Here is a 12680-nt window from a genome sequence, read left to right as displayed (position 1 = left end):
AGGAAGATAACTGTAGCATGTTGCTACTGTTGCTACATAACAGATATACTGTAGTACGTTGTTACTGTTGCTACATAACAGATATACTGTAGCATGTTGTTACTGTTGCTACAGGGAAGATATACTGTAGCATGTTGTTACTGTTGCTACAGGGAAGATATACTGTAGCATGTTGCTACTGTTGCTACATAACAGATATACTGTAGCATGTTGTTACTGTTGCTACAGGGCAGATATACTGTAGCACGTTGTTACTGTTGCTACAGGGCAGATATACTGTAGCATGTTGTTACTGTTGCTACAGGGAGATATACTATAGCACGTTGCTACAGGGCAGATATACTGTAGCATGTTGTTACTGTTGCTACAGGGCAGATATACTGTAGCATGTTGTTACTGTTGCTACAGGGCAGATATACTGTAGTACTTGTTACTGTTGCTACAGGGAAGATATACTGTAGCATGTTGTACTGTTGCTACCGAGTATAGCGCATGTACCCTCCACTACACCACCGAGAACGGAAATTATATTTTATTTGATAAACAACAACAAGGTGAACACCAGAGACAGTTGATAAACAACTACAAGGTGAACACCATGAGACAGTTGATAAACAACAACAAGGTGAACACCATGAGACAGTTGATAAACAACAACAAGGAGAAACACCATGAGACAGTTGATAAACAACAACAAGGAGAACACCATGAGACAGTTGATAAACAACAACAAGGTGAACACCATGAGACAGTTGATAAACAACAACAAGGTGAACACCATGAGACAGTTGATAAACAACAACAAGGTGAACACCATGAGACAGTTGATAAACAACAACAAGGTGAACACCGTGAGCCAGTTGAAAACAACAACAAGGAGAACACCATGAGACAGTTGATAAACAACAACAAGGAGAACACCATGAGACAGTTGATAAACAACAACAAGGTGAACACCATGAGACAGTTGATAAACAACAACAAGGAGAACACCATGAGACAGTTGATAAACAACAACAAGGTGAAACACATGAGACAGTTGATAAACAACAACAAGGTGAACACCATGAGACCGTTGATAAACACAACAAGGTGAACACCATGAGACAGTTGATAAACAACAACAAGGAGAACACCATGAGACAGTTGATAAACAACAACAAGGTGAACACCATGAGACAGTTGATAAACAACAACAAGGTGAACACCATGAGACAGTTGATAAACAAACAAGGTGAACACCATGAGACAGTTGATAAACAACAACAAGGTGAACACCATGAGACAGTTGATAAACAACAACAAGGTGAACACCATGAGACAGTTGATAAACAACAACAAGGTGAACACCATGAGACAGTTGATAAACAACAACAAGGTGAACACCATGAGACAGTTGATAAACAACAACAAGGTGAACACCATGAGACAGTTGATAAACAACAACAAGGAGACACCATGAGACAGTTGATAAACAACAACAAGGAGAACACCGTGAGACAGTTGATAAACAACAACAAGGTGAACACCATGAGACAGTTGATAAACAACAACAACAAAAGAGGACAAGATAGAAAGAGGGCTGTACTGTTTTTTTCTACTCTCTCTCTCTTTCTCTTCTCTCTCCTTCTCTCCTCCCCTCTCTCTCTCTCTCTCTCTCACGCTCTCTCTCTCTCCATCTCTGCCCCCCCCGTTCTCTGAAGTATATTGAGTAGAGCATGTGGAAGTCATTAGCCCCAAGCCAGCCTGCAGTAGGTAGGCTAGTCTACACAGGAGCCTCAGCATTATCATATAGAATCTATTAGCCCCAGTTAGAGGAGAGGACAGCAATACTGTTTTAACAAGACAGCAACTTCACCCAAGAGCAAGAGGAGATGCTCTCTCTCTCCCCTCACACCCCCCCTCTCTAGAAAGCCTCCTTCCATATTGCTCTGTCTCGAGTTTGACAGTGGTCACATCTTCCCAGCCTCTTCCCAGCCTTTTCCCAGCCTCTTCCCAGCCTCTAGCACATTTGGTTCTTTGGAAGTTCTGGGAATGAAGCCATACATTTCCTGACCTGTAAAATTTTCACTTTCGCTTGTAAATGTCCAAACTAATCAAAAATGACATCCGGTAGCTCCTACCCAATATACAAATAACTTTATGAGCTGGATTGGCTGTCTTTGCAATTGGTGTATTTTTGTTTGTGCTCGTTAGCATATTTAGCTAGCAGCCTCTATGTAAATTCGATATGACTTGTGTTCATTTTGTTAGCATTCTGGTAATGGATGCCCAATGGACTTTTTTTTGCATTTTTAAAACCCCCTTGTGTACTAAGCTGGTATAGTGGTACATCTTGACATGGGAGAAGGCTGGTATGATGATATGAAAATATAGATGCCACCCAACCCTGATATTCTAGAACAGAGGTGAGCCTGCTCTGGGAACTCTGGGAACTCTGCGAACTCTGCGAACTCCGGGAACTCCGGGAACTCCGGGAACTCTGGTTCCTTGAACATTTTCCTGGGAGGTTTTATTAACGCTCTGAGAACGGAAATTATATTTTATTTCAARWWTTTTTTWWWATAACTTCTTTAAAACGTCCACAGATTGTTTCAATAAGACTTTTAGTAACACTTTTAGCTTATCCAAGCACAAATAGSACACATGTACATTCATTTCTATACGCATCAATCATGCAAACACATTTGTTTTATTGTGACACGGCATTAGTGAGATTCGCACCATCTCTTGTTTATCCGTGGAATTAGTTCACTGCACCGCCAGGATGGAGATAGCATGCCATGTGGTTTTTTATGCAAACAAAGCTGTTCATTTTAGTCTATTCAAACAAACCTCATTTCAAAGGAAAGAAGGACTCATTAAGATCAGGTGTGACCAATCAGTGGGCGTGGCCAACACACCTGAACACACCTGAACACACTTAAGAACACACAAGATCAAATCAAAGTTTATTTTTCACGTGCGCCGAATACAACAGGTGTAGGTGTGTTTCACCTTACAGTGAAACGCTTACTTACAAGCCCTAAATAACATTGCAATTTTTAAATAAAAAATAGTATTGGGTAACATTAGATAGGTAAAAATATATAAAGTAAAATGACAGTGAAAATAACAGTAGCGAGGTTATTATCAGGTGGTACCGGTACAGAGTCATTTTGGGGATAGAGGATGGACAGAGTTTTGTTGATGCTGAGAACGGAATGTATATGTTTTTAATAACATTATTAGAACGTTCTCTGTACGTTACCGAAGTTTTCTTGTGTTTTTTTGGAACTTTTCTTCGCATTCTCTGGAACAATTTGAGAACATGACTTTAAATAGGAAAACAGGAAAAGGAGGACTGAGCACGCCCCCATTCTATCGACGGGGCTGTAGTGGAGCAGGTGAGAGCTTCAAGTTACTTGGTGTCCACATCACCAACAAACTATCATGGTCCACACACACTAAGACAGTCATAAGAAGGCACGACAAAGCCTATTCCCCCTCAGGAGATGGAAAAGGTTTGGCATGGGTCCCACGATCCTCAAAAAGTTCACGCTGCACCATCGAGAGCATCCTGACTGGTTGCATCACTGCCTGGTATGGCAACTGCTCGGTCTCGACCGTAATGCGCTACAGATGGTAGTGCGTATGGCCCAGTACATCACTGGGGCCAAGCTTCCTGCCATCCAGAACCTCTATACCAGGCGGTGTCAGAGGAAGACCCTAAAAATTGTCAAAGACTCCAGCCACCCTAGTCATAGACTGTTCTCTCTGCTACCGCACAGCAAGCAGTACCGGAGCACCAAGTCTAGGTCCAAAAGGCTTCTTAACAGCTTCTACCCCCAAGCCAGAAGACTCCTGAACAGATAATCAAATGGCCACCCAGACCCCTCTTCTATGCTGCTGCTAATATCTGTTTGTCTATGCAGTCACTTTAACTCTACCTACATGTACACATTACCTCAATTACCTCAACTAACCGGTGCCCTCACACATTGACTCTGTACCGGTACCTCCTGTGAATAGCCTCGCTATTGTTATTTTACTGCTGCTCTTTAATTATTTCTTACTTTAATTTTCTATTTTTTACTTAACACTTATTTTTCTTGAAACTTTTTAAAGCATTATTGGTTGAGGGCTTGTAAGTAAGCATTTCACTGTAAATAACATTTGTCACCTGATGAAACCGGTAGGAAACATGTTATGCTGAAGTACTGAAATTCCCCCAGAAGAACTTTGTTTGTTAACGTTCTCTGAACTATTGCAGAACATTCCCAGTGTCAAACCAGTTTCAAGAACGTTCCTAGAACATTACCAACATAGAAATKAAATGTAACCATGTTCTAACTTTTAGGAAACGTTCCGTTAACGTAATTAAATACCAGGAAAATTACTTTTTYTGTTGTTGTCAAGTGCTGAGAATGTTCCAAAGCCAAAGCAACTATCTAGGTTGTATGCAAAATAACCATAGGAGAACCATTCTCTCACCAAGCTCACAGAAATATATGGTTCTCAGAACGTTATGTGTAAGCTGGGATCCCTTACATTGTCATTTAGGTGGTAAGGCTGTTGAAATGACAGTTTGAGTCAATAAGTTTATCCATTCTTTCAGTCATTTTTTCCCCCAAATCAAATGTATTTATATAGCCCTTCTTACATCAGCTGATATCTCAAAGTGCTGTACTGTACAGAAACCCAGCCTAAAAACCCCAAACAGCAAAGCAATGCAGGTGTAGAAGCACRGTGGCTAGGAAAAACTCCCTAGAAAGGCCAGAACCTAGGAAGAAACCTAGAGAGGAACCAGGCTATGAGGGGTGGCCAGTCCTCTTCTGGCTGTGCCGGGTGGAGATTATAACAGAACATGGCCAAGATGTTCAAATGTTCATAAATGACCAGCAGGGTCAAATAATAATAATCACAGTAGTTGTCGAGGGTGCAGCAAGTCAGCACCTCAGGAGTAAATGTCAAATGGCTTTTTCATAGAGAGTATCTCTACGCTCCTGCTGTCTCTAGAGAGTTGAAAACAGCAGGTCTGGGACAGGTAGCACGTCCGGTGAACAGGTCAGGGTTCCATAGCCGCAGGCAGAACAGTTGAAACTGGAGCAGCAGCACGGCCAGGTGGACTGCGGACAGCAAGGAGTCATCATGCCAGGTAGTCCTGAGGCATGGTCCTAGGGCTCAGGTCCTCCGAGAGAGAGAAGAAAGAGAGAAAGAGAGAATTAGAGAGAGCATACTTAAATTACACAGGACACCGGATAAGACAGGAGAAATACTCCAGATATACAGACTGACCCTAGCCCCCGACACATAAACTACTGCAGCATAAATACTGGTGGCTGAGACAGGAGGGGTCAGGAGACACTGTTGCTCCATCCGATGATACCCCGGACAGGGCCAAACAGGAAGGATATAACCCCGCCCACTTTGCCAAAGCACATCCTCCACACCACTAGAGGGATAACTTCAACCACCAACTTACCATCCTGAGACAAGGCCGAGTATAGCCCACAAAGATCTCCGCCACGGCACAACCCAAGGGGGGGCGCCAACCCAGACAGGAAGATCACGTCAGTACTCAACCCACTCAAGTGACGCACCCCTCCTAGGGACGGCATGAAAGAGCACCAGTAAGCCAGTGACTCGGCCCTGTAACAGGGTTAGAAGCAGAGAATCACAGTCCCTTTATGTCCTCATCAGTTAACATACCAGTCTTCTCTCATGTGTCCGTCAAAGTTAAAGCAATTTTTTTTTCTCTCCATGAAATCATTTGTTATCCTCTTACTGCTCTGTTCCCAAGGGCGTAGGAAACCATCGCCATGTCTCGTCAGCAGTCTGTCTGCGAACGGCTCACACACACACACACACACACACACACACACACACACACACACACACACACACACACACACACACACACACACACACACACACACAACACACACACACACACACACACACACACACACACACACACACACACATACACATGTACACTGAGACAGGCTTTTAAAGGCCAGTCAGCAATATGACGTCATTGTACAAAGCGGGGAGTCTTCCTGGTTTTCAGACATCAACAACAACAACAGAATTCCAATCTGCCCAGACTATTGGTCTGTACGTACTGTACAGGACGCGTTCCATTCACTTCATACTACTGTTATGTCCTGCATCTCACAAGACTGTATTAGCACGCTGAGCTAAAGCCTGTATATTAGCTTTAGGAAGCTAACAAACGTCTGCAGGTTTCAGGCAAGGTTACTCATCAACACAAGTGTGGTTTATCTATCCCTGTTATCCCATTAATATACCCCCTGGCAGACACTGTTATCTCCATTAAATATACCACCTGGCAGACATTGTTATCTCCATTAATATACGCCCCTGGCAGACACTGTTATCTCCATTAATATACACCCCTGGCAGACACTGTTTATCCCCATTAATATACACACCCCTGGCAGACACTGTTATCCATTAATATACACCCCCTGGCAGACACTGTTATCTCCATTAATATACACCACCTGGCAGACCCTGTTATCTCCATTAATATACGCCCCTGGCAGACACTGTTATCTCCATTAATATACCACCTGGCAGACCTGTTATCCCATTAATATACACACCACCTGGCAGACACTGTTATATCCATTAATATACACCCCCTGGCAGACACTGTTATCTCCATTAATATACACCCCCTGGCAGACACTGTTATATCCATTAATACACACCCCTGGCAGACACTGTTATCTCCATTAATATACACCCCCTGGCAGACACTGTTATCTCCATTAATATACACCCCCTGGCAGACACTGTTATCTCCATTAATATACACCCCTGGCAGACACTGTTATCTCCATTAATATCACACCCCTGGTAGACACTGTTATCTCCATTAATATACACCCCCTGGCAGACACTGTTATCTCCATTATTAAACCCTGGTAGACACTGTTATCTCCATTAATATACCCTCTGGCAGACACTGTTATCTCCATTAATATACGCCCCTGGCAGACACTGTTATCTCCATTAATATAACCCCCTGGCAGACACTGTTATCTCCATTAATATACGCCCTGGCAGACACTGTTATCTCCATTAATATACACCCCCTGGCAGACACTGTTATCTCCATTAATATACACCCCCTGGTAGACACTTATCTCCATTAATATACACCCCCTGGCAGACACTGTTATCTCCATTAATATACGCCACCTGGCAGACACTGTTATCTCCATTAATATACACCCCCTGGTAGACATTGTTATCTCCATTAATATACACCCCCTGGTAGACATTGTTAACCAAACAGACTTACAGTTCGGTGAGTGGATACATTCTGATTCGATCCCTGCGGAAATAGAACAGGTGACCGTGGCGGTGTTACATAAGCCTTAACACCGCAGCACATTGACCAATTAAAGATTAGTGTCCCGCAGAGCCAACTGAAACAGATTGCTGTCTATCTGCCTGTGCCATCATCGTTTTTTCATTAGCCGAGCCAGTCTATTCTATTGTCTCTGGCCTCTGTACGCTGTGGGCATTGAACATTGACTGTGGAATGAAAAAAAAAATATATATATATGAGAAAAGCAGTAATTATTCCCAGTGATAAAACACACACCTTTCTCTACCACTGTTCGTTACACTTCCCGTTTTTAATTCTTACCGAATSCTACTTCAAAAGCAAACAGAGGAGGTTTGACACAGACAACCAGTTGGATCTGAAGTGTTGTAGAGCCACGGTAGGAGAAAGCCTTGACTGACCTGTCAGTCTGTCCCTCCCCCACCAGGCCACTCCACCTCCAAATYCCAGGTATAATCTATAATGAATATGTATGTATGTATTTATGTATAATTGATGTCCAATCTTTGTTTCTCTCCCCAGGCCCGTCCTCTTCCAGTCCTCGGCTGATGACTAAGAGCCTGTCTCTGGATCCTGGTGCTCACGGTGYTTGCCTCGGGGCCGACGACTCAGACACCCAGACTCCTCGCCTCAGCTCAGACCCCGGATCTCTGACCTCTGGGTCCCTTGGTCTGCACCCATCCACGCCCCTGCTGCACCCAGCTGGACACGGCTGTAACGGAGGAGACACTGAGAGTGGAACTCCTCAAGAAGTGCCCTCCACCGCCCTCAAGAGACGCCCTCCCTTACCTGGGCCTAAACCACAAGGTAACATTTCTGTCTTACCGTATCAACGATAAAATCTTCCACTTCACAATGAGTAACCAAAGTAGAACAATAAATAGACAGTACATTGCTCCGTACATGTGCAGTAACACTGTCTTTACTGTAGTTTAAATAAATACGTTTTACGAAGATGACCAACACCTTGTATGTTCTGTTATTTCTCCTCAGTCAGTAACATGTTGTATGTTGTGTTATTTCTCCTCAGTCAGTAACATGTTGTATTTGGTGTTATTTCTCCTCAGCAGTAACATGTTGTGTTTGTGTTATTTCTCCTCAGTCAGTAACATGTGTATGTTGTGTTATTTCTCCTCAGTCAGTAACATGTTGTATGTTTGTGTTATTCTCCTCAGTCAGTAACATGTTGTATGTTTGTGTTATTTCTCCTCAGTCAGTAACATGTTGATGTTGTGTATTTCTCCTCAGTCAGTAACATGTTGTATGTTGTGTTATTTCTCCTCAGTCAGTAACATGTTGTATGTTGTGTTATTTCTCCTCAGTCAGTAACATGTTGTATGTTGTGTTATTTCTTCTCAGTCAGTAACATGTTGTATGTTGTGTTATTTCTCCTCAGTCAGTAACATGTTGTATGTTGTGTTATTTCTCCTCAGTCAGTAACATGTTGTATGTTGTGTTATTTCTCCTCAGTCAGTAACATGTTGTATGTTGTGTTATTTCTCCTCAGTCAGTACATGTTGTATGTTGTGTATTTTCTCCTCAGTCAGTAACATGTTGTATGTTGTGTTATTTCTCCTCAGTCAGTAACATGTTGTATGTTGTGTTATTTCTCCTCATCAGTAACATGTTGTATGTTGTGTTATTTCTCCTCAGTCAGTAACATGTTGTATGTTGTGTTATTTCTCCTCAGTCAGTAACATGTTGTATGTTGTGTTATTTCTCCTCAGTCAGTAACATGTTGTATGTTGTGTTATTTCTCCTCAGTCAGTAACATGTTGTATGTTGTGTTATTTCTCCTCAGTCAGTAACATGTTGTATGTTGTGTTATTTCTCCTCAGTCAGTAACATGTTGTATGTTTGTGTTATTTCTCCTCAGTCAGTAACATGTTGTATGTTGTGTTATTTCTCCTCAGTCAGTAACATGTTGTATGTTGTGTTATTTCTCCTCAGTCAGTAACATGTTGTAGTGTGTTATTTCTCCTCAGTCAGTAACATGTTGTATGTTGTGTTATTTCTCCTCAGTCAGTAACATGTTGTATGTTGTGTTATTTCTCCTCAGTCAGTAACATGTTGTATGTGTGTTATTTCTCCTCAGTCAGTAACATGTTGTATGTTGTGTTATTTCTCCTCAGTCAGTAACATTGTGTATGTTGTGTTATTTTCTCCTCAGTCAGTAACATGTTGTATGTTCTGTTATTTCTCCTCAGTCAGTAACATGTTGTATGTTGTGTTATTTCTCCTCAGTCAGTAACATGTTGTATGTTGTTGTTATTTCTCCTCAGTCAGTAACATGTTGTATGTTGTTTATTTCTCCTCAGTCAGTAACATGTTGTATGTTGTGTTAATTCTTTCCTCAGTCAGTAACATTTGTATGTTGTGTTATTTCTCCTCAGTCAGTAACATGTTGTATGTTTGTTATTTCTCCTCAGTCAGTAACATGGTGTATGTTGTATTATTTCTCCTCAGTGCCCCCAAAGCCTCCTCACCTGCAGCAGAGTGCTGGTGCTCCTAGCCCTGCCCCCGCGCCCCGGACAAGCCCCTCCCACCCCTCCACCCTGCAGACCTCTTCTGCAGACCCCAGAGGGGGAGGAGCCTGCCGACCGCTGACACTCCCCCGTGCCGAGGGAAGCTCCTCCCCCACCGCTGTGTGCTCTCCCTCATTGAGAAGTTTGAGAGGTAAGATAGATCGATAAATGGCCTCCCGGGTGGCGCAGTGGTCTAGGGCACTGCATCGCAGTGCTAGCTGCGCCACCAGAGTCTCTGGGTTCGCGCCCAGGCTCTGTCGCAGCCAGCCGCAACCGGGAGGTCCGTGGGGCGACGTACAATTGGCTTAGCGTCGTCCGGGTTAGGAGGGTTTGGCCGGTAGGGATATCCTTGTCTCATCGCGCTCCAGCGACTCCTGTGGCGGGCCGGGCGCAGTGCGCGCTAACCAAGGGGGCCAGGTGCACGGTGTTTCCTCCGACACATTGGTGCGGCTGGCTTCCGGGTTGGAGGCGCGCTGTTTTAAGAAGCAGTGCGGCTTGGTTGGGTTGTGCTTCGGAGGACGCATGGCTTTCGACCTTCGTCTCTCCCGAGCCCGTACGGGAGTTGTAGCGATGAGATAAGATAGTAATTACTAGCGATTGGATAACACGAAAATTGGGGAGAAAAGGGGTTAAAATTACAAAACAAATAAAAATAAAAGATAGATCGATCGATCGATAGACAGAGAGATAGATATATGATAGATAGATGTATAGATATATGATAGATAGATGTAACATTCTACTGTCTTATCTGTGTTCCCTCTACAGGGAGCAGATCATTGTGGTGCCTGATATCATGGGAGGGGGTCTCTTTACCCCCAGGGTCCCGGAGACAGGACCAGTTGGGAGTCCCTTCTCTCCCCCAGTCTCAGAGCTCACTCTGGGCTGTCTCCACGTGGCCTGCCCCCCTGCTTCCTCTCAAGAGATGGATGACCTACCTCAGGGGCTGGCTGTGTTGGCTGGCGTGGTGCTGGGAGAGAAAGCAGCGGAGACAGACAACATGGAGGAGGGTAATGATAAAGAACTAGGAGCGTTGTGCTCTGCCTCTGACAAGCGACTGTCCATGGAGTCCGGTTATAGCGCCTCAGAGAAACTCACAGACGCCGTGGAGATAAGGGGGCAGGCGGAGTCAGAAAGCCAATCAGGGATCCCCTCTGACAACTTGTCCCTCCTCCAGCCGCAAGTGGACGGCAAACTGGCCAATCGAGACTCTGGCATCGACAGCATCAGCTCTCCGTCCCACAGTGAGGAGCTGTGTTTCGCCGGCGACGAGGACCGGGTCATCTTCCCCTGTAGTCCCGCCCTCACGCTGCCACGCCTCTCTAGCTCCTCCTCCTGCAGCTATGCGGAGGGTCCGGGRGGAGAGGGGGCGTCGGCTGAGGGTGGGGGGGATTCGGAGGGGGACAGTGACTTGGAGGAGGGGAGCGGGGATGAGACCATTGAACTCATCAACCCCATGATGGATCTGCAGCCTCTGGCACTGGCCCTGCCTAAAACAGACAGACAGGACTCTACAGAGGTAGGCCTAACTGTTATTTAACACAGACAGACAGGACTCTACAGAGGTAGCCTAACTGTATTAAAAATGTTTGTGTGTGTGTGTTGTGTGTGGTGTGTTGTTTGTGTGTGGGTTTTTGTGGGTGTGTAGTTGTGTGTGGTTTTTGTGTGTGTGGTGTGTTTTCCATCTCTCTCTCTCAAGTCAATTCAACGAGGCTTTATTGGAAACATTTTTACATTGCCAAAGTAAGTTTAAAAAACAATCAAACAAAAAGAAGTGAGAAGACCACAAAACAACAATTAAACCCCCCAAAAACTATTTTGAAGTTAACAGTGAAATTGTCACAAAGGTTCCAAAAACAATAAAGAATTCAAGTTTACTATATCAGGGTTCTACCAATTGCAAATAGTAGTAGAACGACTAATTAGAGGAGATAAATAAAACAGATAAATACTGTTGGTACTGGTTGCCCTGTTCTCATGCAACGGGTAACAGCAGTTATTTCACCCCATTAGATAGGGAGTTTATCAATTTTGTTTGTTTTCTAATTCTTTGTGGATCTTGGTAACTGAGGAAATATGTGTCTCTAATAGCATACATTGGGCAGGAGGTTAGAAGGCAGCTCAGTTTCCACCTCATTTTGTGGCAGTGTGCCATAGCCTGTCTTCTCTTGAGAGCCAGGTCTGCCTACGGCGCCTTTCTCATAGCAAGCTATGCGTCACTGAGTTCTGTACAAGTCAAAGCTTTCCTTAAATTTGGGTCAGCACAGGGGTCAGGTATTCTGCCACTGTGTACTCTCTGTTTAGGGCAAATACCATTCTAGTTTGCTCTGTTTTTTTTAGTAAATCCTTTCCATATTGTCAATAAAGTTATCTAATTGGTTTCTAATAATTTGGTTGGGTGAAATGTTTTTCTTTGTCCCCCGTTTTTTGAGGGGCTCTTGTGGGTCGTCTTGTGTTTGTGGTCAGAGCTCCAGGACCAGCTGGCTATCTTCTGTAGGGCGTAATGACCCCAACCTTACGAACCGTAGTAGGGCAATGGGTTCTAAACTGATTCAAGTTAATTTTGACAGATCCTAATTTGGATGTCGAGTTTTTGTTCCTTTGATGGCATAGAAGCGTCTCTTTGCCTTGTCTCCAGAGCTTTCACAGCTTTGTGGATGTTACCTGTGGGTTTTAATGTTTTAGCGAGTATGTATAGTTGTTTGTGTGCTCATTGGACAACGGTGTCTAGATGAATTTATTTGTTGTCGTTGGCTACTACCTTTTTTGGACACCATTATTATTTTTTCTTT

At 43.8% G+C, this 12680-nt stretch overlaps 1 pseudogene; it reads left to right on the top strand.

The window, feature by feature from the left end:
* The first annotated feature begins 1101 nt into the window (after positions 1-1101).
* LOC112078003 (FYVE, RhoGEF and PH domain-containing protein 1-like) lies at positions 1102-11407 on the top strand (annotated as a pseudogene).
* The last annotated feature ends 1273 nt before the right edge of the window (positions 11408-12680 follow it).

This window comes from Salvelinus sp. IW2-2015, unplaced genomic scaffold, assembly GCF_002910315.2.
Source record: "Salvelinus sp. IW2-2015 unplaced genomic scaffold, ASM291031v2 Un_scaffold5136, whole genome shotgun sequence".
Lineage (NCBI taxonomy): Eukaryota > Metazoa > Chordata > Actinopteri > Salmoniformes > Salmonidae > Salvelinus > Salvelinus sp. IW2-2015.
This window is presented reverse-complemented; position numbering and strand designations above follow the sequence as displayed.